This window comes from Felis catus, chromosome D2, assembly GCF_018350175.1.
Source record: "Felis catus isolate Fca126 chromosome D2, F.catus_Fca126_mat1.0, whole genome shotgun sequence".
Taxonomy (NCBI): Eukaryota; Metazoa; Chordata; class Mammalia; order Carnivora; family Felidae; genus Felis; species Felis catus.
Window position 1 is genome coordinate 19640314 of NC_058378.1, and position 27626 is coordinate 19667939.

Below are 27626 nucleotides of genomic sequence, written 5' to 3' on the forward strand. Positions count from 1 at the left end.
CCCGCCGCCCCTCCCCCCTCCCTCCGTGTGTCCCTCTCCCCCCGGGGAGCGCGGCTCCGGGGGCCAAACACACCCCGGCCGCTGCTCCCTCAGCCCCTCCCGGGCCGGTTCAGCGGCCTGGCCTGGCCTAGCCTGGCCCCGCCCCGCCACGCCCCGCCCCCCGAGCCCGCACACCCCACGGCACTTCACAAGGGGTCCGCTCGCCGCTCCCCGCTTCCCGCACCAGGCTAAATCCCACTGCCCCGGCTGGAAGCCACGCCCCGGCTTTGCACCTTTCCCGACACTGCACCCGCACGGAAGGGGTGGGGGGGTGCGGTGAGGGCGGGTCCGGGGGCTGGCGCCTGGGGACTGGAGGGTGGGGGCTGGGTGGGTGGATACAAGAACCCAGGAGCGGGCGGGGCAGCGAGACCCCAGACTCAGATTCCGCCACAGGCCTGGGCTCCCTGGGTCCCGGACCTCTTCCCTCCCTGGAGCCCTCATCCCCAGGGTCCCCGGCGTTGCGCGAGGCCCAGCTAGGGCAGCGGGCCCGGGCTGGTGATGTTCTCTGGGGGCGCTGGGGCCTCCGGTGTGGCCTTGCATCAGGTGGGCGGACGGGAGGGAAAGGCCGGGGAGGGGGGGGGCGGGGGCTGGCCGGGCTCGCCCTGAGACTGGGGAGGAGGCGCTGAGAGCCCGGCGAGGGGTGGGGGGCCCAGAAGGCACGGCCGGCCGGATGCCCCACGCTCGCTTCCACCCTCTTCCCAGTGAGCGGCCCGACGTGGTGCGGTGCGGTGCGGTGCGGTGCGGGATGCAAGCGGAGGCGGGCGTGGGGCCAAGCCTGGAGCAGCCTGCAAGAGTCCCGGGACCGGCGAAGGCCGTGGCTTGCGCCACAGCGCCTTGCCGGGGTCCTCTTGGGCCGCTTCCGCCACCCGCCCGGGGCCCGCGGCGGAGGGCGGCGGCAGCCAGGCAGGCAGGCAGGCAGGCAGGCAGGCAGGCAGGCTGGCTGGCAGGCAGGCAGGCAGTCAGGCGCGTGCACGGCTGGAGCGCGGCACCGCTGAGTTGGGACGCCTGGAGCAGGCTCTTGAGGCGCCCAGCGGCAGCGGCCGGCGTCTACGGCCATACCACCCTGAACGCGCCCGATCTCGTCTGATCTCGGAAGCTAAGCAGGGTCGGGCCTGGTTAGTACTTGGATGGGAGACCGCCTGGGAATACCGGGTGCTGTAGGCTTTTGCCTTCGGCCTGTTGCCTCTGGCCTCCTTGACCTCTCCTTTGGCGCCCGCCGCCCCTCCCCCCTCCCTCCGTGTGTCCCTCTCCCCCCGGGGAGCGCGGCTCCGGGGGCCAAACACACCCCGGCCGCTGCTCCCTCAGCCCCTCCCGGGCCGGTTCAGCGGCCTGGCCTGGCCTAGCCTGGCCCCGCCCCGCCACGCCCCGCCCCCCGAGCCCGCACACCCCACGGCACTTCACAAGGGGTCCGCTCGCCGCTCCCCGCTTCCCGCACCAGGCTAAATCCCACTGCCCCGGCTGGAAGCCACGCCCCGGCTTTGCACCTTTCCCGACACTGCACCCGCACGGAAGGGGTGGGGGGTGCGGTGAGGGCGGGTCCGGGGGCTGGCGCCTGGGGACTGGAGGGTGGGGGCTGGGTGGGTGGATACAAGAACCCAGGAGCGGGCGGGGCAGCGAGACCCCAGACTCAGATTCCGCCACAGGCCTGGGCTCCCTGGGTCCCGGACCTCTTCCCTCCCTGGAGCCCTCATCCCCAGGGTCCCCGGCGTTGCGCGAGGCCCAGCTAGGGCAGCGGGCCCGGGCTGGTGATGTTCTCTGGGGGCGCTGGGGCCTCCGGTGTGGCCTTGCATCAGGTGGGCGGACGGGAGGGAAAGGCCGGGGAGGGGGGGGGCGGGGGCTGGCCGGGCTCGCCCTGAGACTGGGGAGGAGGCGCTGAGAGCCCGGCGAGGGGTGGGGGGCCCAGAAGGCACGGCCGGCCGGATGCCCCACGCTCGCTTCCACCCTCTTCCCAGTGAGCGGCCCGACGTGGTGCGGTGCGGTGCGGTGCGGTGCGGTGCGGTGCGGGATGCAAGCGGAGGCGGGCGTGGGGCCAAGCCTGGAGCAGCCTGCAAGAGTCCCGGGACCGGCGAAGGCCGTGGCTTGCGCCACAGCGCCTTGCCGGGGTCCTCTTGGGCCGCTTCCGCCACCCGCCCGGGGCCCGCGGCGGAGGGCGGCGGCAGCCAGGCAGGCAGGCAGGCAGGCAGGCAGGCTGGCAGGCAGGCAGGCAGTCAGGCGCGTGCACGGCTGGAGCGCGGCACCGCTGAGTTGGGACGCCTGGAGCAGGCTCTTGAGGCGCCCAGCGGCAGCGGCCGGCGTCTACGGCCATACCACCCTGAACGCGCCCGATCTCGTCTGATCTCGGAAGCTAAGCAGGGTCGGGCCTGGTTAGTACTTGGATGGGAGACCGCCTGGGAATACCGGGTGCTGTAGGCTTTTGCCTTCGACCTGTTGCCTCTGGCCTCCTTGACCTCTCCTTTGGCGCCCGCCGCCCCTCCCCCCTCCCTCCGTGTGTCCCTCTCCCCCCGGGGAGCGCGGCTCCGGGGGCCAAACACACCCCGGCCGCTGCTCCCTCAGCCCCTCCCGGGCCGGTTCAGCGGCCTGGCCTGGCCTAGCCTGGCCCCGCCCCGCCACGCCCCGCCCCCCGAGCCCGCACACCCCACGGCACTTCACAAGGGGTCCGCTCGCCGCTCCCCGCTTCCCGCACCAGGCTAAATCCCACTGCCCCGGCTGGAAGCCACGCCCCGGCTTTGCACCTTTCCCGACACTGCACCCGCACGGAAGGGGTGGGGGGTGCGGTGAGGGCGGGTCCGGGGGCTGGCGCCTGGGGACTGGAGGGTGGGGGCTGGGTGGGTGGATACAAGAACCCAGGAGCGGGCGGGGCAGCGAGACCCCAGACTCAGATTCCGCCACAGGCCTGGGCTCCCTGGGTCCCGGACCTCTTCCCTCCCTGGAGCCCTCATCCCCAGGGTCCCCGGCGTTGCGCGAGGCCCAGCTAGGGCAGCGGGCCCGGGCTGGTGATGTTCTCTGGGGGCGCTGGGGCCTCCGGTGTGGCCTTGCATCAGGTGGGCGGACGGGAGGGAAAGGCCGGGGAGGGGGGGGGCGGGGGCTGGCCGGGCTCGCCCTGAGACTGGGGAGGAGGCGCTGAGAGCCCGGCGAGGGGTGGGGGGCCCAGAAGGCACGGCCGGCCGGATGCCCCACGCTCGCTTCCACCCTCTTCCCAGTGAGCGGCCCGACGTGGTGCGGTGCGGTGCGGTGCGGTGCGGTGCGGGATGCAAGCGGAGGCGGGCGTGGGGCCAAGCCTGGAGCAGCCTGCAAGAGTCCCGGGACCGGCGAAGGCCGTGGCTTGCGCCACAGCGCCTTGCCGGGGTCCTCTTGGGCCGCTTCCGCCACCCGCCCGGGGCCCGCGGCGGAGGGCGGCGGCAGCCAGGCAGGCAGGCAGGCAGGCAGGCAGGCTGGCAGGCAGGCAGGCAGTCAGGCGCGTGCACGGCTGGAGCGCGGCACCGCTGAGTTGGGACGCCTGGAGCAGGCTCTTGAGGCGCCCAGCGGCAGCGGCCGGCGTCTACGGCCATACCACCCTGAACGCGCCCGATCTCGTCTGATCTCGGAAGCTAAGCAGGGTCGGGCCTGGTTAGTACTTGGATGGGAGACCGCCTGGGAATACCGGGTGCTGTAGGCTTTTGCCTTCGACCTGTTGCCTCTGGCCTCCTTGACCTCTCCTTTGGCGCCCGCCGCCCCTCCCCCCTCCCTCCGTGTGTCCCTCTCCCCCCGGGGAGCGCGGCTCCGGGGGCCAAACACACCCCGGCCGCTGCTCCCTCAGCCCCTCCCGGGCCGGTTCAGCGGCCTGGCCTGGCCTAGCCTGGCCCCGCCCCGCCACGCCCCGCCCCCCGAGCCCGCACACCCCACGGCACTTCACAAGGGGTCCGCTCGCCGCTCCCCGCTTCCCGCACCAGGCTAAATCCCACTGCCCCGGCTGGAAGCCACGCCCCGGCTTTGCACCTTTCCCGACACTGCACCCGCACGGAAGGGGTGGGGGGGTGCGGTGAGGGCGGGTCCGGGGGCTGGCGCCTGGGGACTGGAGGGTGGGGGCTGGGTGGGTGGATACAAGAACCCAGGAGCGGGCGGGGCAGCGAGACCCCAGACTCAGATTCCGCCACAGGCCTGGGCTCCCTGGGTCCCGGACCTCTTCCCTCCCTGGAGCCCTCATCCCCAGGGTCCCCGGCGTTGCGCGAGGCCCAGCTAGGGCAGCGGGCCCGGGCTGGTGATGTTCTCTGGGGGCGCTGGGGCCTCCGGTGTGGCCTTGCATCAGGTGGGCGGACGGGAGGGAAAGGCCGGGGAGGGGGGGGGCGGGGGCTGGCCGGGCTCGCCCTGAGACTGGGGAGGAGGCGCTGAGAGCCCGGCGAGGGGTGGGGGGCCCAGAAGGCACGGCCGGCCGGATGCCCCACGCTCGCTTCCACCCTCTTCCCAGTGAGCGGCCCGACGTGGTGCGGTGCGGTGCGGTGCGGTGCGGGATGCAAGCGGAGGCGGGCGTGGGGCCAAGCCTGGAGCAGCCTGCAAGAGTCCCGGGACCGGCGAAGGCCGTGGCTTGCGCCACAGCGCCTTGCCGGGGTCCTCTTGGGCCGCTTCCGCCACCCGCCCGGGGCCCGCGGCGGAGGGCGGCGGCAGCCAGGCAGGCAGGCAGGCAGGCAGGCAGGCAGGCAGGCTGGCAGGCAGGCAGGCAGTCAGGCGCGTGCACGGCTGGAGCGCGGCACCGCTGAGTTGGGACGCCTGGAGCAGGCTCTTGAGGCGCCCAGCGGCAGCGGCCGGCGTCTACGGCCATACCACCCTGAACGCGCCCGATCTCGTCTGATCTCGGAAGCTAAGCAGGGTCGGGCCTGGTTAGTACTTGGATGGGAGACCGCCTGGGAATACCGGGTGCTGTAGGCTTTTGCCTTCGGCCTGTTGCCTCTGGCCTCCTTGACCTCTCCTTTGGCGCCCGCCGCCCCTCCCCCCTCCCTCCGTGTGTCCCTCTCCCCCCGGGGAGCGCGGCTCCGGGGGCCAAACACACCCCGGCCGCTGCTCCCTCAGCCCCTCCCGGGCCGGTTCAGCGGCCTGGCCTGGCCTAGCCTGGCCCCGCCCCGCCACGCCCCGCCCCCCGAGCCCGCACACCCCACGGCACTTCACAAGGGGTCCGCTCGCCGCTCCCCGCTTCCCGCACCAGGCTAAATCCCACTGCCCCGGCTGGAAGCCACGCCCCGGCTTTGCACCTTTCCCGACACTGCACCCGCACGGAAGGGGTGGGGGGGTGCGGTGAGGGCGGGTCCGGGGGCTGGCGCCTGGGGACTGGAGGGTGGGGGCTGGGTGGGTGGATACAAGAACCCAGGAGCGGGCGGGGCAGCGAGACCCCAGACTCAGATTCCGCCACAGGCCTGGGCTCCCTGGGTCCCGGACCTCTTCCCTCCCTGGAGCCCTCATCCCCAGGGTCCCCGGCGTTGCGCGAGGCCCAGCTAGGGCAGCGGGCCCGGGCTGGTGATGTTCTCTGGGGGCGCTGGGGCCTCCGGTGTGGCCTTGCATCAGGTGGGCGGACGGGAGGGAAAGGCCGGGGAGGGGGGGGGCGGGGGCTGGCCGGGCTCGCCCTGAGACTGGGGAGGAGGCGCTGAGAGCCCGGCGAGGGGTGGGGGGCCCAGAAGGCACGGCCGGCCGGATGCCCCACGCTCGCTTCCACCCTCTTCCCAGTGAGCGGCCCGACGTGGTGCGGTGCGGTGCGGTGCGGTGCGGGATGCAAGCGGAGGCGGGCGTGGGGCCAAGCCTGGAGCAGCCTGCAAGAGTCCCGGGACCGGCGAAGGCCGTGGCTTGCGCCACAGCGCCTTGCCGGGGTCCTCTTGGGCCGCTTCCGCCACCCGCCCGGGGCCCGCGGCGGAGGGCGGCGGCAGCCAGGCAGGCAGGCAGGCAGGCAGGCAGGCTGGCAGGCAGGCAGGCAGTCAGGCGCGTGCACGGCTGGAGCGCGGCACCGCTGAGTTGGGACGCCTGGAGCAGGCTCTTGAGGCGCCCAGCGGCAGCGGCCGGCGTCTACGGCCATACCACCCTGAACGCGCCCGATCTCGTCTGATCTCGGAAGCTAAGCAGGGTCGGGCCTGGTTAGTACTTGGATGGGAGACCGCCTGGGAATACCGGGTGCTGTAGGCTTTTGCCTTCGGCCTGTTGCCTCTGGCCTCCTTGACCTCTCCTTTGGCGCCCGCCGCCCCTCCCCCCTCCCTCCGTGTGTCCCTCTCCCCCCGGGGAGCGCGGCTCCGGGGGCCAAACACACCCCGGCCGCTGCTCCCTCAGCCCCTCCCGGGCCGGTTCAGCGGCCTGGCCTGGCCTAGCCTGGCCCCGCCCCGCCACGCCCCGCCCCCCGAGCCCGCACACCCCACGGCACTTCACAAGGGGTCCGCTCGCCGCTCCCCGCTTCCCGCACCAGGCTAAATCCCACTGCCCCGGCTGGAAGCCACGCCCCGGCTTTGCACCTTTCCCGACACTGCACCCGCACGGAAGGGGTGGGGGGGTGCGGTGAGGGCGGGTCCGGGGGCTGGCGCCTGGGGACTGGAGGGTGGGGGCTGGGTGGGTGGATACAAGAACCCAGGAGCGGGCGGGGCAGCGAGACCCCAGACTCAGATTCCGCCACAGGCCTGGGCTCCCTGGGTCCCGGACCTCTTCCCTCCCTGGAGCCCTCATCCCCAGGGTCCCCGGCGTTGCGCGAGGCCCAGCTAGGGCAGCGGGCCCGGGCTGGTGATGTTCTCTGGGGGCGCTGGGGCCTCCGGTGTGGCCTTGCATCAGGTGGGCGGACGGGAGGGAAAGGCCGGGGAGGGGGGGGGCGGGGGCTGGCCGGGCTCGCCCTGAGACTGGGGAGGAGGCGCTGAGAGCCCGGCGAGGGGTGGGGGGCCCAGAAGGCACGGCCGGCCGGATGCCCCACGCTCGCTTCCACCCTCTTCCCAGTGAGCGGCCCGACGTGGTGCGGTGCGGTGCGGTGCGGTGCGGTGCGGGATGCAAGCGGAGGCGGGCGTGGGGCCAAGCCTGGAGCAGCCTGCAAGAGTCCCGGGACCGGCGAAGGCCGTGGCTTGCGCCACAGCGCCTTGCCGGGGTCCTCTTGGGCCGCTTCCGCCACCCGCCCGGGGCCCGCGGCGGAGGGCGGCGGCAGCCAGGCAGGCAGGCAGGCAGGCAGGCAGGCTGGCAGGCAGGCAGGCAGTCAGGCGCGTGCACGGCTGGAGCGCGGCACCGCTGAGTTGGGACGCCTGGAGCAGGCTCTTGAGGCGCCCAGCGGCAGCGGCCGGCGTCTACGGCCATACCACCCTGAACGCGCCCGATCTCGTCTGATCTCGGAAGCTAAGCAGGGTCGGGCCTGGTTAGTACTTGGATGGGAGACCGCCTGGGAATACCGGGTGCTGTAGGCTTTTGCCTTCGGCCTGTTGCCTCTGGCCTCCTTGACCTCTCCTTTGGCGCCCGCCGCCCCTCCCCCCTCCCTCCGTGTGTCCCTCTCCCCCCGGGGAGCGCGGCTCCGGGGGCCAAACACACCCCGGCCGCTGCTCCCTCAGCCCCTCCCGGGCCGGTTCAGCGGCCTGGCCTGGCCTAGCCTGGCCCCGCCCCGCCACGCCCCGCCCCCCGAGCCCGCACACCCCACGGCACTTCACAAGGGGTCCGCTCGCCGCTCCCCGCTTCCCGCACCAGGCTAAATCCCACTGCCCCGGCTGGAAGCCACGCCCCGGCTTTGCACCTTTCCCGACACTGCACCCGCACGGAAGGGGTGGGGGGGTGCGGTGAGGGCGGGTCCGGGGGCTGGCGCCTGGGGACTGGAGGGTGGGGGCTGGGTGGGTGGATACAAGAACCCAGGAGCGGGCGGGGCAGCGAGACCCCAGACTCAGATTCCGCCACAGGCCTGGGCTCCCTGGGTCCCGGACCTCTTCCCTCCCTGGAGCCCTCATCCCCAGGGTCCCCGGCGTTGCGCGAGGCCCAGCTAGGGCAGCGGGCCCGGGCTGGTGATGTTCTCTGGGGGCGCTGGGGCCTCCGGTGTGGCCTTGCATCAGGTGGGCGGACGGGAGGGAAAGGCCGGGGAGGGGGGGGGCGGGGGCTGGCCGGGCTCGCCCTGAGACTGGGGAGGAGGCGCTGAGAGCCCGGCGAGGGGTGGGGGGCCCAGAAGGCACGGCCGGCCGGATGCCCCACGCTCGCTTCCACCCTCTTCCCAGTGAGCGGCCCGACGTGGTGCGGTGCGGTGCGGTGCGGTGCGGGATGCAAGCGGAGGCGGGCGTGGGGCCAAGCCTGGAGCAGCCTGCAAGAGTCCCGGGACCGGCGAAGGCCGTGGCTTGCGCCACAGCGCCTTGCCGGGGTCCTCTTGGGCCGCTTCCGCCACCCGCCCGGGGCCCGCGGCGGAGGGCGGCGGCAGCCAGGCAGGCAGGCAGGCAGGCAGGCAGGCTGGCAGGCAGGCAGGCAGTCAGGCGCGTGCACGGCTGGAGCGCGGCACCGCTGAGTTGGGACGCCTGGAGCAGGCTCTTGAGGCGCCCAGCGGCAGCGGCCGGCGTCTACGGCCATACCACCCTGAACGCGCCCGATCTCGTCTGATCTCGGAAGCTAAGCAGGGTCGGGCCTGGTTAGTACTTGGATGGGAGACCGCCTGGGAATACCGGGTGCTGTAGGCTTTTGCCTTCGGCCTGTTGCCTCTGGCCTCCTTGACCTCTCCTTTGGCGCCCGCCGCCCCTCCCCCCTCCCTCCGTGTGTCCCTCTCCCCCCGGGGAGCGCGGCTCCGGGGGCCAAACACACCCCGGCCGCTGCTCCCTCAGCCCCTCCCGGGCCGGTTCAGCGGCCTGGCCTGGCCTAGCCTGGCCCCGCCCCGCCACGCCCCGCCCCCCGAGCCCGCACACCCCACGGCACTTCACAAGGGGTCCGCTCGCCGCTCCCCGCTTCCCGCACCAGGCTAAATCCCACTGCCCCGGCTGGAAGCCACGCCCCGGCTTTGCACCTTTCCCGACACTGCACCCGCACGGAAGGGGTGGGGGGGTGCGGTGAGGGCGGGTCCGGGGGCTGGCGCCTGGGGACTGGAGGGTGGGGGCTGGGTGGGTGGATACAAGAACCCAGGAGCGGGCGGGGCAGCGAGACCCCAGACTCAGATTCCGCCACAGGCCTGGGCTCCCTGGGTCCCGGACCTCTTCCCTCCCTGGAGCCCTCATCCCCAGGGTCCCCGGCGTTGCGCGAGGCCCAGCTAGGGCAGCGGGCCCGGGCTGGTGATGTTCTCTGGGGGCGCTGGGGCCTCCGGTGTGGCCTTGCATCAGGTGGGCGGACGGGAGGGAAAGGCCGGGGAGGGGGGGGGCGGGGGCTGGCCGGGCTCGCCCTGAGACTGGGGAGGAGGCGCTGAGAGCCCGGCGAGGGGTGGGGGGCCCAGAAGGCACGGCCGGCCGGATGCCCCACGCTCGCTTCCACCCTCTTCCCAGTGAGCGGCCCGACGTGGTGCGGTGCGGTGCGGTGCGGTGCGGTGCGGGATGCAAGCGGAGGCGGGCGTGGGGCCAAGCCTGGAGCAGCCTGCAAGAGTCCCGGGACCGGCGAAGGCCGTGGCTTGCGCCACAGCGCCTTGCCGGGGTCCTCTTGGGCCGCTTCCGCCACCCGCCCGGGGCCCGCGGCGGAGGGCGGCGGCAGCCAGGCAGGCAGGCAGGCAGGCAGGCAGGCTGGCAGGCAGGCAGGCAGTCAGGCGCGTGCACGGCTGGAGCGCGGCACCGCTGAGTTGGGACGCCTGGAGCAGGCTCTTGAGGCGCCCAGCGGCAGCGGCCGGCGTCTACGGCCATACCACCCTGAACGCGCCCGATCTCGTCTGATCTCGGAAGCTAAGCAGGGTCGGGCCTGGTTAGTACTTGGATGGGAGACCGCCTGGGAATACCGGGTGCTGTAGGCTTTTGCCTTCGGCCTGTTGCCTCTGGCCTCCTTGACCTCTCCTTTGGCGCCCGCCGCCCCTCCCCCCTCCCTCCGTGTGTCCCTCTCCCCCCGGGGAGCGCGGCTCCGGGGGCCAAACACACCCCGGCCGCTGCTCCCTCAGCCCCTCCCGGGCCGGTTCAGCGGCCTGGCCTGGCCTAGCCTGGCCCCGCCCCGCCACGCCCCGCCCCCCGAGCCCGCACACCCCACGGCACTTCACAAGGGGTCCGCTCGCCGCTCCCCGCTTCCCGCACCAGGCTAAATCCCACTGCCCCGGCTGGAAGCCACGCCCCGGCTTTGCACCTTTCCCGACACTGCACCCGCACGGAAGGGGTGGGGGGGTGCGGTGAGGGCGGGTCCGGGGGCTGGCGCCTGGGGACTGGAGGGTGGGGGCTGGGTGGGTGGATACAAGAACCCAGGAGCGGGCGGGGCAGCGAGACCCCAGACTCAGATTCCGCCACAGGCCTGGGCTCCCTGGGTCCCGGACCTCTTCCCTCCCTGGAGCCCTCATCCCCAGGGTCCCCGGCGTTGCGCGAGGCCCAGCTAGGGCAGCGGGCCCGGGCTGGTGATGTTCTCTGGGGGCGCTGGGGCCTCCGGTGTGGCCTTGCATCAGGTGGGCGGACGGGAGGGAAAGGCCGGGGAGGGGGGGGGCGGGGGCTGGCCGGGCTCGCCCTGAGACTGGGGAGGAGGCGCTGAGAGCCCGGCGAGGGGTGGGGGGCCCAGAAGGCACGGCCGGCCGGATGCCCCACGCTCGCTTCCACCCTCTTCCCAGTGAGCGGCCCGACGTGGTGCGGTGCGGTGCGGTGCGGTGCGGTGCGGGATGCAAGCGGAGGCGGGCGTGGGGCCAAGCCTGGAGCAGCCTGCAAGAGTCCCGGGACCGGCGAAGGCCGTGGCTTGCGCCACAGCGCCTTGCCGGGGTCCTCTTGGGCCGCTTCCGCCACCCGCCCGGGGCCCGCGGCGGAGGGCGGCGGCAGCCAGGCAGGCAGGCAGGCAGGCAGGCAGGCTGGCAGGCAGGCAGGCAGTCAGGCGCGTGCACGGCTGGAGCGCGGCACCGCTGAGTTGGGACGCCTGGAGCAGGCTCTTGAGGCGCCCAGCGGCAGCGGCCGGCGTCTACGGCCATACCACCCTGAACGCGCCCGATCTCGTCTGATCTCGGAAGCTAAGCAGGGTCGGGCCTGGTTAGTACTTGGATGGGAGACCGCCTGGGAATACCGGGTGCTGTAGGCTTTTGCCTTCGGCCTGTTGCCTCTGGCCTCCTTGACCTCTCCTTTGGCGCCCGCCGCCCCTCCCCCCTCCCTCCGTGTGTCCCTCTCCCCCCGGGGAGCGCGGCTCCGGGGGCCAAACACACCCCGGCCGCTGCTCCCTCAGCCCCTCCCGGGCCGGTTCAGCGGCCTGGCCTGGCCTAGCCTGGCCCCGCCCCGCCACGCCCCGCCCCCCGAGCCCGCACACCCCACGGCACTTCACAAGGGGTCCGCTCGCCGCTCCCCGCTTCCCGCACCAGGCTAAATCCCACTGCCCCGGCTGGAAGCCACGCCCCGGCTTTGCACCTTTCCCGACACTGCACCCGCACGGAAGGGGTGGGGGGGTGCGGTGAGGGCGGGTCCGGGGGCTGGCGCCTGGGGACTGGAGGGTGGGGGCTGGGTGGGTGGATACAAGAACCCAGGAGCGGGCGGGGCAGCGAGACCCCAGACTCAGATTCCGCCACAGGCCTGGGCTCCCTGGGTCCCGGACCTCTTCCCTCCCTGGAGCCCTCATCCCCAGGGTCCCCGGCGTTGCGCGAGGCCCAGCTAGGGCAGCGGGCCCGGGCTGGTGATGTTCTCTGGGGGCGCTGGGGCCTCCGGTGTGGCCTTGCATCAGGTGGGCGGACGGGAGGGAAAGGCCGGGGAGGGGGGGGGCGGGGGCTGGCCGGGCTCGCCCTGAGACTGGGGAGGAGGCGCTGAGAGCCCGGCGAGGGGTGGGGGGCCCAGAAGGCACGGCCGGCCGGATGCCCCACGCTCGCTTCCACCCTCTTCCCAGTGAGCGGCCCGACGTGGTGCGGTGCGGTGCGGTGCGGTGCGGTGCGGGATGCAAGCGGAGGCGGGCGTGGGGCCAAGCCTGGAGCAGCCTGCAAGAGTCCCGGGACCGGCGAAGGCCGTGGCTTGCGCCACAGCGCCTTGCCGGGGTCCTCTTGGGCCGCTTCCGCCACCCGCCCGGGGCCCGCGGCGGAGGGCGGCGGCAGCCAGGCAGGCAGGCAGGCAGGCAGGCAGGCTGGCAGGCAGGCAGGCAGTCAGGCGCGTGCACGGCTGGAGCGCGGCACCGCTGAGTTGGGACGCCTGGAGCAGGCTCTTGAGGCGCCCAGCGGCAGCGGCCGGCGTCTACGGCCATACCACCCTGAACGCGCCCGATCTCGTCTGATCTCGGAAGCTAAGCAGGGTCGGGCCTGGTTAGTACTTGGATGGGAGACCGCCTGGGAATACCGGGTGCTGTAGGCTTTTGCCTTCGGCCTGTTGCCTCTGGCCTCCTTGACCTCTCCTTTGGCGCCCGCCGCCCCTCCCCCCTCCCTCCGTGTGTCCCTCTCCCCCCGGGGAGCGCGGCTCCGGGGGCCAAACACACCCCGGCCGCTGCTCCCTCAGCCCCTCCCGGGCCGGTTCAGCGGCCTGGCCTGGCCTAGCCTGGCCCCGCCCCGCCACGCCCCGCCCCCCGAGCCCGCACACCCCACGGCACTTCACAAGGGGTCCGCTCGCCGCTCCCCGCTTCCCGCACCAGGCTAAATCCCACTGCCCCGGCTGGAAGCCACGCCCCGGCTTTGCACCTTTCCCGACACTGCACCCGCACGGAAGGGGTGGGGGGGTGCGGTGAGGGCGGGTCCGGGGGCTGGCGCCTGGGGACTGGAGGGTGGGGGCTGGGTGGGTGGATACAAGAACCCAGGAGCGGGCGGGGCAGCGAGACCCCAGACTCAGATTCCGCCACAGGCCTGGGCTCCCTGGGTCCCGGACCTCTTCCCTCCCTGGAGCCCTCATCCCCAGGGTCCCCGGCGTTGCGCGAGGCCCAGCTAGGGCAGCGGGCCCGGGCTGGTGATGTTCTCTGGGGGCGCTGGGGCCTCCGGTGTGGCCTTGCATCAGGTGGGCGGACGGGAGGGAAAGGCCGGGGAGGGGGGGGGCGGGGGCTGGCCGGGCTCGCCCTGAGACTGGGGAGGAGGCGCTGAGAGCCCGGCGAGGGGTGGGGGGCCCAGAAGGCACGGCCGGCCGGATGCCCCACGCTCGCTTCCACCCTCTTCCCAGTGAGCGGCCCGACGTGGTGCGGTGCGGTGCGGTGCGGTGCGGTGCGGGATGCAAGCGGAGGCGGGCGTGGGGCCAAGCCTGGAGCAGCCTGCAAGAGTCCCGGGACCGGCGAAGGCCGTGGCTTGCGCCACAGCGCCTTGCCGGGGTCCTCTTGGGCCGCTTCCGCCACCCGCCCGGGGCCCGCGGCGGAGGGCGGCGGCAGCCAGGCAGGCAGGCAGGCAGGCAGGCAGGCTGGCAGGCAGGCAGGCAGTCAGGCGCGTGCACGGCTGGAGCGCGGCACCGCTGAGTTGGGACGCCTGGAGCAGGCTCTTGAGGCGCCCAGCGGCAGCGGCCGGCGTCTACGGCCATACCACCCTGAACGCGCCCGATCTCGTCTGATCTCGGAAGCTAAGCAGGGTCGGGCCTGGTTAGTACTTGGATGGGAGACCGCCTGGGAATACCGGGTGCTGTAGGCTTTTGCCTTCGACCTGTTGCCTCTGGCCTCCTTGACCTCTCCTTTGGCGCCCGCCGCCCCTCCCCCCTCCCTCCGTGTGTCCCTCTCCCCCCGGGGAGCGCGGCTCCGGGGGCCAAACACACCCCGGCCGCTGCTCCCTCAGCCCCTCCCGGGCCGGTTCAGCGGCCTGGCCTGGCCTAGCCTGGCCCCGCCCCGCCACGCCCCGCCCCCCGAGCCCGCACACCCCACGGCACTTCACAAGGGGTCCGCTCGCCGCTCCCCGCTTCCCGCACCAGGCTAAATCCCACTGCCCCGGCTGGAAGCCACGCCCCGGCTTTGCACCTTTCCCGACACTGCACCCGCACGGAAGGGGTGGGGGGGTGCGGTGAGGGCGGGTCCGGGGGCTGGCGCCTGGGGACTGGAGGGTGGGGGCTGGGTGGGTGGATACAAGAACCCAGGAGCGGGCGGGGCAGCGAGACCCCAGACTCAGATTCCGCCACAGGCCTGGGCTCCCTGGGTCCCGGACCTCTTCCCTCCCTGGAGCCCTCATCCCCAGGGTCCCCGGCGTTGCGCGAGGCCCAGCTAGGGCAGCGGGCCCGGGCTGGTGATGTTCTCTGGGGGCGCTGGGGCCTCCGGTGTGGCCTTGCATCAGGTGGGCGGACGGGAGGGAAAGGCCGGGGAGGGGGGGGGCGGGGGCTGGCCGGGCTCGCCCTGAGACTGGGGAGGAGGCGCTGAGAGCCCGGCGAGGGGTGGGGGGCCCAGAAGGCACGGCCGGCCGGATGCCCCACGCTCGCTTCCACCCTCTTCCCAGTGAGCGGCCCGACGTGGTGCGGTGCGGTGCGGTGCGGTGCGGTGCGGGATGCAAGCGGAGGCGGGCGTGGGGCCAAGCCTGGAGCAGCCTGCAAGAGTCCCGGGACCGGCGAAGGCCGTGGCTTGCGCCACAGCGCCTTGCCGGGGTCCTCTTGGGCCGCTTCCGCCACCCGCCCGGGGCCCGCGGCGGAGGGCGGCGGCAGCCAGGCAGGCAGGCAGGCAGGCAGGCAGGCTGGCAGGCAGGCAGGCAGTCAGGCGCGTGCACGGCTGGAGCGCGGCACCGCTGAGTTGGGACGCCTGGAGCAGGCTCTTGAGGCGCCCAGCGGCAGCGGCCGGCGTCTACGGCCATACCACCCTGAACGCGCCCGATCTCGTCTGATCTCGGAAGCTAAGCAGGGTCGGGCCTGGTTAGTACTTGGATGGGAGACCGCCTGGGAATACCGGGTGCTGTAGGCTTTTGCCTTCGACCTGTTGCCTCTGGCCTCCTTGACCTCTCCTTTGGCGCCCGCCGCCCCTCCCCCCTCCCTCCGTGTGTCCCTCTCCCCCCGGGGAGCGCGGCTCCGGGGGCCAAACACACCCCGGCCGCTGCTCCCTCAGCCCCTCCCGGGCCGGTTCAGCGGCCTGGCCTGGCCTAGCCTGGCCCCGCCCCGCCACGCCCCGCCCCCCGAGCCCGCACACCCCACGGCACTTCACAAGGGGTCCGCTCGCCGCTCCCCGCTTCCCGCACCAGGCTAAATCCCACTGCCCCGGCTGGAAGCCACGCCCCGGCTTTGCACCTTTCCCGACACTGCACCCGCACGGAAGGGGTGGGGGGGTGCGGTGAGGGCGGGTCCGGGGGCTGGCGCCTGGGGACTGGAGGGTGGGGGCTGGGTGGGTGGATACAAGAACCCAGGAGCGGGCGGGGCAGCGAGACCCCAGACTCAGATTCCGCCACAGGCCTGGGCTCCCTGGGTCCCGGACCTCTTCCCTCCCTGGAGCCCTCATCCCCAGGGTCCCCGGCGTTGCGCGAGGCCCAGCTAGGGCAGCGGGCCCGGGCTGGTGATGTTCTCTGGGGGCGCTGGGGCCTCCGGTGTGGCCTTGCATCAGGTGGGCGGACGGGAGGGAAAGGCCGGGGAGGGGGGGGGCGGGGGCTGGCCGGGCTCGCCCTGAGACTGGGGAGGAGGCGCTGAGAGCCCGGCGAGGGGTGGGGGGCCCAGAAGGCACGGCCGGCCGGATGCCCCACGCTCGCTTCCACCCTCTTCCCAGTGAGCGGCCCGACGTGGTGCGGTGCGGTGCGGTGCGGTGCGGGATGCAAGCGGAGGCGGGCGTGGGGCCAAGCCTGGAGCAGCCTGCAAGAGTCCCGGGACCGGCGAAGGCCGTGGCTTGCGCCACAGCGCCTTGCCGGGGTCCTCTTGGGCCGCTTCCGCCACCCGCCCGGGGCCCGCGGCGGAGGGCGGCGGCAGCCAGGCAGGCAGGCAGGCAGGCAGGCAGGCTGGCAGGCAGGCAGGCAGTCAGGCGCGTGCACGGCTGGAGCGCGGCACCGCTGAGTTGGGACGCCTGGAGCAGGCTCTTGAGGCGCCCAGCGGCAGCGGCCGGCGTCTACGGCCATACCACCCTGAACGCGCCCGATCTCGTCTGATCTCGGAAGCTAAGCAGGGTCGGGCCTGGTTAGTACTTGGATGGGAGACCGCCTGGGAATACCGGGTGCTGTAGGCTTTTGCCTTTGGCCTTTTGCCTTCGGCCTGTTGCCTCTGGCCTCCTTGACCTCTCCTTTGGCGCCCGCCGCCCCTCCCCCCTCCCTCCGTGTGTCCCTCTCCCCCCGGGGAGCGCGGCTCCGGGGGCCAAACACACCCCGGCCGCTGCTCCCTCAGCCCCTCCCGGGCCGGTTCAGCGGCCTGGCCTGGCCTAGCCTGGCCCCGCCCCGCCACGCCCCGCCCCCCGAGCCCGCACACCCCACGGCACTTCACAAGGGGTCCGCTCGCCGCTCCCCGCTTCCCGCACCAGGCTAAATCCCACTGCCCCGGCTGGAAGCCACGCCCCGGCTTTGCACCTTTCCCGACACTGCACCCGCACGGAAGGGGTGGGGGGTGCGGTGAGGGCGGGTCCGGGGGCTGGCGCCTGGGGACTGGAGGGTGGGGGCTGGGTGGGTGGATACAAGAACCCAGGAGCGGGCGGGGCAGCGAGACCCCAGACTCAGATTCCGCCACAGGCCTGGGCTCCCTGGGTCCCGGACCTCTTCCCTCCCTGGAGCCCTCATCCCCAGGGTCCCCGGCGTTGCGCGAGGCCCAGCTAGGGCAGCGGGCCCGGGCTGGTGATGTTCTCTGGGGGCGCTGGGGCCTCCGGTGTGGCCTTGCATCAGGTGGGCGGACGGGAGGGAAAGGCCGGGGAGGGGGGGGGCGGGGGCTGGCCGGGCTCGCCCTGAGACTGGGGAGGAGGCGCTGAGAGCCCGGCGAGGGGTGGGGGGCCCAGAAGGCACGGCCGGCCGGATGCCCCACGCTCGCTTCCACCCTCTTCCCAGTGAGCGGCCCGACGTGGTGCGGTGCGGTGCGGTGCGGTGCGGTGCGGGATGCAAGCGGAGGCGGGCGTGGGGCCAAGCCTGGAGCAGCCTGCAAGAGTCCCGGGACCGGCGAAGGCCGTGGCTTGCGCCACAGCGCCTTGCCGGGGTCCTCTTGGGCCGCTTCCGCCACCCGCCCGGGGCCCGCGGCGGAGGGCGGCGGCAGCCAGGCAGGCAGGCAGGCAGGCAGGCAGGCTGGCAGGCAGGCAGGCAGTCAGGCGCGTGCACGGCTGGAGCGCGGCACCGCTGAGTTGGGACGCCTGGAGCAGGCTCTTGAGGCGCCCAGCGGCAGCGGCCGGCGTCTACGGCCATACCACCCTGAACGCGCCCGATCTCGTCTGATCTCGGAAGCTAAGCAGGGTCGGGCCTGGTTAGTACTTGGATGGGAGACCGCCTGGGAATACCGGGTGCTGTAGGCTTTTGCCTTCGACCTGTTGCCTCTGGCCTCCTTGACCTCTCCTTTGGCGCCCGCCGCCCCTCCCCCCTCCCTCCGTGTGTCCCTCTCCCCCCGGGGAGCGCGGCTCCGGGGGCCAAACACACCCCGGCCGCTGCTCCCTCAGCCCCTCCCGGGCCGGTTCAGCGGCCTGGCCTGGCCTAGCCTGGCCCCGCCCCGCCACGCCCCGCCCCCCGAGCCCGCACACCCCACGGCACTTCACAAGGGGTCCGCTCGCCGCTCCCCGCTTCCCGCACCAGGCTAAATCCCACTGCCCCGGCTGGAAGCCACGCCCCGGCTTTGCACCTTTCCCGACACTGCACCCGCACGGAAGGGGTGGGGGGGTGCGGTGAGGGCGGGTCCGGGGGCTGGCGCCTGGGGACTGGAGGGTGGGGGCTGGGTGGGTGGATACAAGAACCCAGGAGCGGGCGGGGCAGCGAGACCCCAGACTCAGATTCCGCCACAGGCCTGGGCTCCCTGGGTCCCGGACCTCTTCCCTCCCTGGAGCCCTCATCCCCAGGGTCCCCGGCGTTGCGCGAGGCCCAGCTAGGGCAGCGGGCCCGGGCTGGTGATGTTCTCTGGGGGCGCTGGGGCCTCCGGTGTGGCCTTGCATCAGGTGGGCGGACGGGAGGGAAAGGCCGGGGAGGGGGGGGGCGGGGGCTGGCCGGGCTCGCCCTGAGACTGGGGAGGAGGCGCTGAGAGCCCGGCGAGGGGTGGGGGGCCCAGAAGGCACGGCCGGCCGGATGCCCCACGCTCGCTTCCACCCTCTTCCCAGTGAGCGGCCCGACGTGGTGCGGTGCGGTGCGGTGCGGTGCGGTGCGGGATGCAAGCGGAGGCGGGCGTGGGGCCAAGCCTGGAGCAGCCTGCAAGAGTCCCGGGACCGGCGAAGGCCGTGGCTTGCGCCACAGCGCCTTGCCGGGGTCCTCTTGGGCCGCTTCCGCCACCCGCCCGGGGCCCGCGGCGGAGGGCGGCGGCAGCCAGGCAGGCAGGCAGGCAGGCAGGCAGGCTGGCAGGCAGGCAGGCAGTCAGGCGCGTGCACGGCTGGAGCGCGGCACCGCTGAGTTGGGACGCCTGGAGCAGGCTCTTGAGGCGCCCAGCGGCAGCGGCCGGCGTCTACGGCCATACCACCCTGAACGCGCCCGATCTCGTCTGATCTCGGAAGCTAAGCAGGGTCGGGCCTGGTTAGTACTTGGATGGGAGACCGCCTGGGAATACCGGGTGCTGTAGGCTTTTGCCTTTGGCCTTTTGCCTTCGGCCTGTTGCCTCTGGCCTCCTTGACCTCTCCTTTGGCGCCCGCCGCCCCTCCCCCCTCCCTCCGTGTGTCCCTCTCCCCCCGGGGAGCGCGGCTCCGGGGGCCAAACACACCCCGGCCGCTGCTCCCTCAGCCCCTCCCGGGCCGGTTCAGCGGCCTGGCCTGGCCTAGCCTGGCCCCGCCCCGCCACGCCCCGCCCCCCGAGCCCGCACACCCCACGGCACTTCACAAGGGGTCCGCTCGCCGCTCCCCGCTTCCCGCACCAGGCTAAATCCCACTGCCCCGGCTGGAAGCCACGCCCCGGCTTTGCACCTTTCCCGACACTGCACCCGCACGGAAGGGGTGGGGGGGTGCGGTGAGGGCGGGTCCGGGGGCTGGCGCCTGGGGACTGGAGGGTGGGGGCTGGGTGGGTGGATACAAGAACCCAGGAGCGGGCGGGGCAGCGAGACCCCAGACTCAGATTCCGCCACAGGCCTGGGCTCCCTGGGTCCCGGACCTCTTCCCTCCCTGGAGCCCTCATCCCCAGGGTCCCCGGCGTTGCGCGAGGCCCAGCTAGGGCAGCGGGCCCGGGCTGGTGATGTTCTCTGGGGGCGCTGGGGCCTCCGGTGTGGCCTTGCATCAGGTGGGCGGACGGGAGGGAAAGGCCGGGGAGGGGGGGGGCGGGGGCTGGCCGGGCTCGCCCTGAGACTGGGGAGGAGGCGCTGAGAGCCCGGCGAGGGGTGGGGGGCCCAGAAGGCACGGCCGGCCGGATGCCCCACGCTCGCTTCCACCCTCTTCCCAGTGAGCGGCCCGACGTGGGTGCGGTGCGGTGCGGTGCGGTGCGGGATGCAAGCGGAGGCGGGCGTGGGGCCAAGCCTGGAGCAGCCTGCAAGAGTCCCGGGACCGGCGAAGGCCGTGGCTTGCGCCACAGCGCCTTGCCGGGGTCCTCTTGGGCCGCTTCCGCCACCCGCCCGGGGCCCGCGGCGGAGGGCGGCGGCAGCCAGGCAGGCAGGCAGGCAGGCAGGCAGGCTGGCAGGCAGGCAGGCAGTCAGGCGCGTGCACGGCTGGAGCGCGGCACCGCTGAGTTGGGACGCCTGGAGCAGGCTCTTGAGGCGCCCAGCGGCAGCGGCCGGCGTCTACGGCCATACCACCCTGAACGCGCCCGATCTCGTCTGATCTCGGAAGCTAAGCAGGGTCGGGCCTGGTTAGTACTTGGATGGGAGACCGCCTGGGAATACCGGGTGCTGTAGGCTTTTGCCTTCGGCCTGTTGCCTCTGGCCTCCTTGACCTCTCCTTTGGCGCCCGCCGCCCCTCCCCCCTCCCTCCGTGTGTCCCTCTCCCCCCGGGGAGCGCGGCTCCGGGGGCCAAACACACCCCGGCCGCTGCTCCCTCAGCCCCTCCCGGGCCGGTTCAGCGGCCTGGCCTGGCCTAGCCTGGCCCCGCCCCGCCACGCCCCGCCCCCCGAGCCCGCACACCCCACGGCACTTCACAAGGGGTCCGCTCGCCGCTCCCCGCTTCCCGCACCAGGCTAAATCCCACTGCCCCGGCTGGAAGCCACGCCCCGGCTTTGCACCTTTCCCGACACTGCACCCGCACGGAAGGGGTGGGGGGGTGCGGTGAGGGCGGGTCCGGGGGCTGGCGCCTGGGGACTGGAGGGTGGGGGCTGGGTGGGTGGATACAAGAACCCAGGAGCGGGCGGGGCAGCGAGACCCCAGACTCAGATTCCGCCACAGGCCTGGGCTCCCTGGGTCCCGGACCTCTTCCCTCCCTGGAGCCCTCATCCCCAGGGTCCCCGGCGTTGCGCGAGGCCCAGCTAGGGCAGCGGGCCCGGGCTGGTGATGTTCTCTGGGGGCGCTGGGGCCTCCGGTGTGGCCTTGCATCAGGTGGGCGGACGGGAGGGAAAGGCCGGGGAGGGGGGGGGCGGGGGCTGGCCGGGCTCGCCCTGAGACTGGGGAGGAGGCGCTGAGAGCCCGGCGAGGGGTGGGGGGCCCAGAAGGCACGGCCGGCCGGATGCCCCACGCTCGCTTCCACCCTCTTCCCAGTGAGCGGCCCGACGTGGTGCGGTGCGGTGCGGTGCGGTGCGGTGCGGGATGCAAGCGGAGGCGGGCGTGGGGCCAAGCCTGGAGCAGCCTGCAAGAGTCCCGGGACCGGCGAAGGCCGTGGCTTGCGCCACAGCGCCTTGCCGGGGTCCTCTTGGGCCGCTTCCGCCACCCGCCCGGGGCCCGCGGCGGAGGGCGGCGGCAGCCAGGCAGGCAGGCAGGCAGGCAGGCAGGCTGGCAGGCAGGCAGGCAGTCAGGCGCGTGCACGGCTGGAGCGCGGCACCGCTGAGTTGGGACGCCTGGAGCAGGCTCTTGAGGCGCCCAGCGGCAGCGGCCGGCGTCTACGGCCATACCACCCTGAACGCGCCCGATCTCGTCTGATCTCGGAAGCTAAGCAGGGTCGGGCCTGGTTAGTACTTGGATGGGAGACCGCCTGGGAATACCGGGTGCTGTAGGCTTTTGCCTTTGGCCTTTTGCCTTCGGCCTGTTGCCTCTGGCCTCCTTGACCTCTCCTTTGGCGCCCGCCGCCCCTCCCCCCTCCCTCCGTGTGTCCCTCTCCCCCCGGGGAGCGCGGCTCCGGGGGCCAAACACACCCCGGCCGCTGCTCCCTCAGCCCCTCCCGGGCCGGTTCAGCGGCCTGGCCTGGCCTAGCCTGGCCCCGCCCCGCCACGCCCCGCCCCCCGAGCCCGCACACCCCACGGCACTTCACAAGGGGTCCGCTCGCCGCTCCCCGCTTCCCGCACCAGGCTAAATCCCACTGCCCCGGCTGGAAGCCACGCCCCGGCTTTGCACCTTTCCCGACACTGCACCCGCACGGAAGGGGTGGGGGGTGCGGTGAGGGCGGGTCCGGGGGCTGGCGCCTGGGGACTGGAGGGTGGGGGCTGGGTGGGTGGATACAAGAACCCAGGAGCGGGCGGGGCAGCGAGACCCCAGACTCAGATTCCGCCACAGGCCTGGGCTCCCTGGGTCCCGGACCTCTTCCCTCCCTGGAGCCCTCATCCCCAGGGTCCCCGGCGTTGCGCGAGGCCCAGCTAGGGCAGCGGGCCCGGGCTGGTGATGTTCTCTGGGGGCGCTGGGGCCTCCGGTGTGGCCTTGCATCAGGTGGGCGGACGGGAGGGAAAGGCCGGGGAGGGGGGGGGCGGGGGCTGGCCGGGCTCGCCCTGAGACTGGGGAGGAGGCGCTGAGAGCCCGGCGAGGGGTGGGGGGCCCAGAAGGCACGGCCGGCCGGATGCCCCACGCTCGCTTCCACCCTCTTCCCAGTGAGCGGCCCGACGTGGTGCGGTGCGGTGCGGTGCGGTGCGGTGCGGGATGCAAGCGGAGGCGGGCGTGGGGCCAAGCCTGGAGCAGCCTGCAAGAGTCCCGGGACCGGCGAAGGCCGTGGCTTGCGCCACAGCGCCTTGCCGGGGTCCTCTTGGGCCGCTTCCGCCACCCGCCCGGGGCCCGCGGCGGAGGGCGGCGGCAGCCAGGCAGGCAGGCAGGCAGGCAGGCAGGCTGGCAGGCAGGCAGGCAGTCAGGCGCGTGCACGGCTGGAGCGCGGCACCGCTGAGTTGGGACGCCTGGAGCAGGCTCTTGAGGCGCCCAGCGGCAGCGGCCGGCGTCTACGGCCATACCACCCTGAACGCGCCCGATCTCGTCTGATCTCGGAAGCTAAGCAGGGTCGGGCCTGGTTAGTACTTGGATGGGAGACCGCCTGGGAATACCGGGTGCTGTAGGCTTTTGCCTTTGGCCTTTTGCCTTCGGCCTGTTGCCTCTGGCCTCCTTGACCTCTCCTTTGGCGCCCGCCGCCCCTCCCCCCTCCCTCCGTGTGTCCCTCTCCCCCCGGGGAGCGCGGCTCCGGGGGCCAAACACACCCCGGCCGCTGCTCCCTCAGCCCCTCCCGGGCCGGTTCAGCGGCCTGGCCTGGCCTAGCCTGGCCCCGCCCCGCCACGCCCCGCCCCCCGAGCCCGCACACCCCACGGCACTTCACAAGGGGTCCGCTCGCCGCTCCCCGCTTCCCGCACCAGGCTAAATCCCACTGCCCCGGCTGGAAGCCACGCCCCGGCTTTGCACCTTTCCCGACACTGCACCCGCACGGAAGGGGTGGGGGGTGCGGTGAGGGCGGGTCCGGGGGCTGGCGCCTGGGGACTGGAGGGTGGGGGCTGGGTGGGTGGATACAAGAACCCAGGAGCGGGCGGGGCAGCGAGACCCCAGACTCAGATTCCGCCACAGGCCTGGGCTCCCTGGGTCCCGGACCTCTTCCCTCCCTGGAGCCCTCATCCCCAGGGTCCCCGGCGTTGCGCGAGGCCCAGCTAGGGCAGCGGGCCCGGGCTGGTGATGTTCTCTGGGGGCGCTGGGGCCTCCGGTGTGGCCTTGCATCAGGTGGGCGGACGGGAGGGAAAGGCCGGGGAGGGGGGGGGCGGGGGCTGGCCGGGCTCGCCCTGAGACTGGGGAGGAGGCGCTGAGAGCCCGGCGAGGGGTGGGGGGCCCAGAAGGCACGGCCGGCCGGATGCCCCACGCTCGCTTCCACCCTCTTCCCAGTGAGCGGCCCGACGTGGTGCGGTGCGGTGCGGTGCGGTGCGGTGCGGGATGCAAGCGGAGGCGGGCGTGGGGCCAAGCCTGGAGCAGCCTGCAAGAGTCCCGGGACCGGCGAAGGCCGTGGCTTGCGCCACAGCGCCTTGCCGGGGTCCTCTTGGGCCGCTTCCGCCACCCGCCCGGGGCCCGCGGCGGAGGGCGGCGGCAGCCAGGCAGGCAGGCAGGCAGGCAGGCAGGCTGGCAGGCAGGCAGGCAGTCAGGCGCGTGCACGGCTGGAGCGCGGCACCGCTGAGTTGGGACGCCTGGAGCAGGCTCTTGAGGCGCCCAGCGGCAGCGGCCGGCGTCTACGGCCATACCACCCTGAACGCGCCCGATCTCGTCTGATCTCGGAAGCTAAGCAGGGTCGGGCCTGGTTAGTACTTGGATGGGAGACCGCCTGGGAATACCGGGTGCTGTAGGCTTTTGCCTTCGGCCTGTTGCCTCTGGCCTCCTTGACCTCTCCTTTGGCGCCCGCCGCCCCTCCCCCCTCCCTCCGTGTGTCCCTCTCCCCCCGGGGAGCGCGGCTCCGGGGGCCAAACACACCCCGGCCGCTGCTCCCTCAGCCCCTCCCGGGCCGGTTCAGCGGCCTGGCCTGGCCTAGCCTGGCCCCGCCCCGCCACGCCCCGCCCCCCGAGCCCGCACACCCCACGGCACTTCACAAGGGGTCCGCTCGCCGCTCCCCGCTTCCCGCACCAGGCTAAATCCCACTGCCCCGGCTGGAAGCCACGCCCCGGCTTTGCACCTTTCCCGACACTGCACCCGCACGGAAGGGGTGGGGGGTGCGGTGAGGGCGGGTCCGGGGGCTGGCGCCTGGGGACTGGAGGGTGGGGGCTGGGTGGGTGGATACAAGAACCCAGGAGCGGGCGGGGCAGCGAGACCCCAGACTCAGATTCCGCCACAGGCCTGGGCTCCCTGGGTCCCGGACCTCTTCCCTCCCTGGAGCCCTCATCCCCAGGGTCCCCGGCGTTGCGCGAGGCCCAGCTAGGGCAGCGGGCCCGGGCTGGTGATGTTCTCTGGGGGCGCTGGGGCCTCCGGTGTGGCCTTGCATCAGGTGGGCGGACGGGAGGGAAAGGCCGGGGAGGGGGGGGGCGGGGGCTGGCCGGGCTCGCCCTGAGACTGGGGAGGAGGCGCTGAGAGCCCGGCGAGGGGTGGGGGGCCCAGAAGGCACGGCCGGCCGGATGCCCCACGCTCGCTTCCACCCTCTTCCCAGTGAGCGGCCCGACGTGGTGCGGTGCGGTGCGGTGCGGTGCGGTGCGGGATGCAAGCGGAGGCGGGCGTGGGGCCAAGCCTGGAGCAGCCTGCAAGAGTCCCGGGACCGGCGAAGGCCGTGGCTTGCGCCACAGCGCCTTGCCGGGGTCCTCTTGGGCCGCTTCCGCCACCCGCCCGGGGCCCGCGGCGGAGGGCGGCGGCAGCCAGGCAGGCAGGCAGGCAGGCAGGCAGGCTGGCAGGCAGGCAGGCAGTCAGGCGCGTGCACGGCTGGAGCGCGGCACCGCTGAGTTGGGACGCCTGGAGCAGGCTCTTGAGGCGCCCAGCGGCAGCGGCCGGCGTCTACGGCCATACCACCCTGAACGCGCCCGATCTCGTCTGATCTCGGAAGCTAAGCAGGGTCGGGCCTGGTTAGTACTTGGATGGGAGACCGCCTGGGAATACCGGGTGCTGTAGGCTTTTGCCTTTGGCCTTTTGCCTTCGGCCTGTTGCCTCTGGCCTCCTTGACCTCTCCTTTGGCGCCCGCCGCCCCTCCCCCCTCCCTCCGTGTGTCCCTCTCCCCCCGGGGAGCGCGGCTCCGGGGGCCAAACACACCCCGGCCGCTGCTCCCTCAGCCCCTCCCGGGCCGGTTCAGCGGCCTGGCCTGGCCTAGCCTGGCCCCGCCCCGCCACGCCCCGCCCCCCGAGCCCGCACACCCCACGGCACTTCACAAGGGGTCCGCTCGCCGCTCCCCGCTTCCCGCACCAGGCTAAATCCCACTGCCCCGGCTGGAAGCCACGCCCCGGCTTTGCACCTTTCCCGACACTGCACCCGCACGGAAGGGGTGGGGGGTGCGGTGAGGGCGGGTCCGGGGGCTGGCGCCTGGGGACTGGAGGGTGGGGGCTGGGTGGGTGGATACAAGAACCCAGGAGCGGGCGGGGCAGCGAGACCCCAGACTCAGATTCCGCCACAGGCCTGGGCTCCCTGGGTCCCGGACCTCTTCCCTCCCTGGAGCCCTCATCCCCAGGGTCCCCGGCGTTGCGCGAGGCCCAGCTAGGGCAGCGGGCCCGGGCTGGTGATGTTCTCTGGGGGCGCTGGGGCCTCCGGTGTGGCCTTGCATCAGGTGGGCGGACGGGAGGGAAAGGCCGGGGAGGGGGGGGGCGGGGGCTGGCCGGGCTCGCCCTGAGACTGGGGAGGAGGCGCTGAGAGCCCGGCGAGGGGTGGGGGGCCCAGAAGGCACGGCCGGCCGGATGCCCCACGCTCGCTTCCACCCTCTTCCCAGTGAGCGGCCCGACGTGGTGCGGTGCGGTGCGGTGCGGTGCGGGATGCAAGCGGAGGCGGGCGTGGGGCCAAGCCTGGAGCAGCCTGCAAGAGTCCCGGGACCGGCGAAGGCCGTGGCTTGCGCCACAGCGCCTTGCCGGGGTCCTCTTGGGCCGCTTCCGCCACCCGCCCGGGGCCCGCGGCGGAGGGCGGCGGCAGCCAGGCAGGCAGGCAGGCAGGCAGGCTGGCAGGCAGGCAGGCAGTCAGGCGCGTGCACGGCTGGAGCGCGGCACCGCTGAGTTGGGACGCCTGGAGCAGGCTCTTGAGGCGCCCAGCGGCAGCGGCCGGCGTCTACGGCCATACCACCCTGAACGCGCCCGATCTCGTCTGATCTCGGAAGCTAAGCAGGGTCGGGCCTGGTTAGTACTTGGATGGGAGACCGCCTGGGAATACCGGGTGCTGTAGGCTTTTGCCTTCGACCTGTTGCCTCTGGCCTCCTTGACCTCTCCTTTGGCGCCCGCCGCCCCTCCCCCCTCCCTCCGTGTGTCCCTCTCCCCCCGGGGAGCGCGGCTCCGGGGGCCAAACACACCCCGGCCGCTGCTCCCTCAGCCCCTCCCGGGCCGGTTCAGCGGCCTGGCCTGGCCTAGCCTGGCCCCGCCCCGCCACGCCCCGCCCCCCGAGCCCGCACACCCCACGGCACTTCACAAGGGGTCCGCTCGCCGCTCCCCGCTTCCCGCACCAGGCTAAATCCCACTGCCCCGGCTGGAAGCCACGCCCCGGCTTTGCACCTTTCCCGACACTGCACCCGCACGGAAGGGGTGGGGGGGTGCGGTGAGGGCGGGTCCGGGGGCTGGCGCCTGGGGACTGGAGGGTGGGGGCTGGGTGGGTGGATACAAGAACCCAGGAGCGGGCGGGGCAGCGAGACCCCAGACTCAGATTCCGCCACAGGCCTGGGCTCCCTGGGTCCCGGACCTCTTCCCTCCCTGGAGCCCTCATCCCCAGGGTCCCCGGCGTTGCGCGAGGCCCAGCTAGGGCAGCGGGCCCGGGCTGGTGATGTTCTCTGGGGGCGCTGGGGCCTCCGGTGTGGCCTTGCATCAGGTGGGCGGACGGGAGGGAAAGGCCGGGGAGGGGGGGGGCGGGGGCTGGCCGGGCTCGCCCTGAGACTGGGGAGGAGGCGCTGAGAGCCCGGCGAGGGGTGGGGGGCCCAGAAGGCACGGCCGGCCGGATGCCCCACGCTCGCTTCCACCCTCTTCCCAGTGAGCGGCCCGACGTGGTGCGGTGCGGTGCGGTGCGGTGCGGTGCGGGATGCAAGCGGAGGCGGGCGTGGGGCCAAGCCTGGAGCAGCCTGCAAGAGTCCCGGGACCGGCGAAGGCCGTGGCTTGCGCCACAGCGCCTTGCCGGGGTCCTCTTGGGCCTGGCTTCCGCCACCCGCCCGGGGCCCGCGGCGGAGGGCGGCGGCAGCCAGGCAGGCAGGCAGGCAGGCAGGCAGGCTGGCAGGCAGGCAGGCAGTCAGGCGCGTGCACGGCTGGAGCGCGGCACCGCTGAGTTGGGACGCCTGGAGCAGGCTCTTGAGGCGCCCAGCGGCAGCGGCCGGCGTCTACGGCCATACCACCCTGAACGCGCCCGATCTCGTCTGATCTCGGAAGCTAAGCAGGGTCGGGCCTGGTTAGTACTTGGATGGGAGACCGCCTGGGAATACCGGGTGCTGTAGGCTTTTGCCTTCGGCCTGTTGCCTCTGGCCTCCTTGACCTCTCCTTTGGCGCCCGCCGCCCCTCCCCCCTCCCTCCGTGTGTCCCTCTCCCCCCGGGGAGCGCGGCTCCGGGGGCCAAACACACCCCGGCCGCTGCTCCCTCAGCCCCTCCCGGGCCGGTTCAGCGGCCTGGCCTGGCCTAGCCTGGCCCCGCCCCGCCACGCCCCGCCCCCCGAGCCCGCACACCCCACGGCACTTCACAAGGGGTCCGCTCGCCG

The 27626-nt window shown here is 73.8% G+C and overlaps 22 non-coding genes across 22 annotated transcripts; all 22 read left to right on the top strand.

Annotated features, from left to right (window-relative positions):
- The first annotated feature begins 1084 nt into the window (after positions 1 to 1084).
- On the top strand, positions 1085 to 1203 carry LOC111557147. Its single transcript, XR_002737006.1, has one exon. It is a non-coding gene; the product is annotated as a 5S ribosomal RNA (ribosomal RNA).
- Positions 1204 to 2332: 1129 nt separating this feature from the next.
- LOC123381050 lies at positions 2333 to 2451 on the top strand. Its single transcript, XR_006587549.1, has one exon. It is a non-coding gene; the product is annotated as a 5S ribosomal RNA (ribosomal RNA).
- Positions 2452 to 3575: 1124 nt separating this feature from the next.
- Positions 3576 to 3694, top strand: LOC123381051. The gene has a single exon (XR_006587550.1). It is a non-coding gene; the product is annotated as a 5S ribosomal RNA (ribosomal RNA).
- Positions 3695 to 4822: 1128 nt separating this feature from the next.
- On the top strand, positions 4823 to 4941 carry LOC111557169. Its single transcript, XR_002737028.1, has one exon. It is a non-coding gene; the product is annotated as a 5S ribosomal RNA (ribosomal RNA).
- A 1120-nt stretch (positions 4942 to 6061) lies between these two features.
- LOC111557202 lies at positions 6062 to 6180 on the top strand. The gene has a single exon (XR_002737058.1). It is a non-coding gene; the product is annotated as a 5S ribosomal RNA (ribosomal RNA).
- Positions 6181 to 7305: 1125 nt separating this feature from the next.
- Positions 7306 to 7424, top strand: LOC111557200. The gene has a single exon (XR_002737056.1). It is a non-coding gene; the product is annotated as a 5S ribosomal RNA (ribosomal RNA).
- A 1120-nt stretch (positions 7425 to 8544) lies between these two features.
- On the top strand, positions 8545 to 8663 carry LOC123381055. Its single transcript, XR_006587552.1, has one exon. It is a non-coding gene; the product is annotated as a 5S ribosomal RNA (ribosomal RNA).
- Positions 8664 to 9788: 1125 nt separating this feature from the next.
- Positions 9789 to 9907, top strand: LOC123381056. Its single transcript, XR_006587553.1, has one exon. It is a non-coding gene; the product is annotated as a 5S ribosomal RNA (ribosomal RNA).
- A 1125-nt stretch (positions 9908 to 11032) lies between these two features.
- Positions 11033 to 11151, top strand: LOC123381057. The gene has a single exon (XR_006587554.1). It is a non-coding gene; the product is annotated as a 5S ribosomal RNA (ribosomal RNA).
- Positions 11152 to 12276: 1125 nt separating this feature from the next.
- Positions 12277 to 12395, top strand: LOC123381058. The gene has a single exon (XR_006587555.1). It is a non-coding gene; the product is annotated as a 5S ribosomal RNA (ribosomal RNA).
- A 1125-nt stretch (positions 12396 to 13520) lies between these two features.
- Positions 13521 to 13639, top strand: LOC123381059. Its single transcript, XR_006587556.1, has one exon. It is a non-coding gene; the product is annotated as a 5S ribosomal RNA (ribosomal RNA).
- Positions 13640 to 14764: 1125 nt separating this feature from the next.
- On the top strand, positions 14765 to 14883 carry LOC123381060. Its single transcript, XR_006587557.1, has one exon. It is a non-coding gene; the product is annotated as a 5S ribosomal RNA (ribosomal RNA).
- Positions 14884 to 16003: 1120 nt separating this feature from the next.
- Positions 16004 to 16122, top strand: LOC123381061. Its single transcript, XR_006587558.1, has one exon. It is a non-coding gene; the product is annotated as a 5S ribosomal RNA (ribosomal RNA).
- Positions 16123 to 17260: 1138 nt separating this feature from the next.
- LOC123381062 lies at positions 17261 to 17379 on the top strand. The gene has a single exon (XR_006587559.1). It is a non-coding gene; the product is annotated as a 5S ribosomal RNA (ribosomal RNA).
- Positions 17380 to 18504: 1125 nt separating this feature from the next.
- LOC111557180 lies at positions 18505 to 18623 on the top strand. The gene has a single exon (XR_002737038.1). It is a non-coding gene; the product is annotated as a 5S ribosomal RNA (ribosomal RNA).
- A 1135-nt stretch (positions 18624 to 19758) lies between these two features.
- Positions 19759 to 19877, top strand: LOC123381063. Its single transcript, XR_006587560.1, has one exon. It is a non-coding gene; the product is annotated as a 5S ribosomal RNA (ribosomal RNA).
- A 1125-nt stretch (positions 19878 to 21002) lies between these two features.
- Positions 21003 to 21121, top strand: LOC123381064. The gene has a single exon (XR_006587561.1). It is a non-coding gene; the product is annotated as a 5S ribosomal RNA (ribosomal RNA).
- Positions 21122 to 22259: 1138 nt separating this feature from the next.
- LOC123381065 lies at positions 22260 to 22378 on the top strand. Its single transcript, XR_006587562.1, has one exon. It is a non-coding gene; the product is annotated as a 5S ribosomal RNA (ribosomal RNA).
- A 1138-nt stretch (positions 22379 to 23516) lies between these two features.
- On the top strand, positions 23517 to 23635 carry LOC123381066. The gene has a single exon (XR_006587563.1). It is a non-coding gene; the product is annotated as a 5S ribosomal RNA (ribosomal RNA).
- A 1124-nt stretch (positions 23636 to 24759) lies between these two features.
- LOC123381068 lies at positions 24760 to 24878 on the top strand. The gene has a single exon (XR_006587565.1). It is a non-coding gene; the product is annotated as a 5S ribosomal RNA (ribosomal RNA).
- A 1129-nt stretch (positions 24879 to 26007) lies between these two features.
- Positions 26008 to 26126, top strand: LOC123381069. Its single transcript, XR_006587566.1, has one exon. It is a non-coding gene; the product is annotated as a 5S ribosomal RNA (ribosomal RNA).
- Positions 26127 to 27253: 1127 nt separating this feature from the next.
- Positions 27254 to 27372, top strand: LOC111559098. The gene has a single exon (XR_002740109.1). It is a non-coding gene; the product is annotated as a 5S ribosomal RNA (ribosomal RNA).
- Positions 27373 to 27626: the final 254 nt, after the last annotated feature.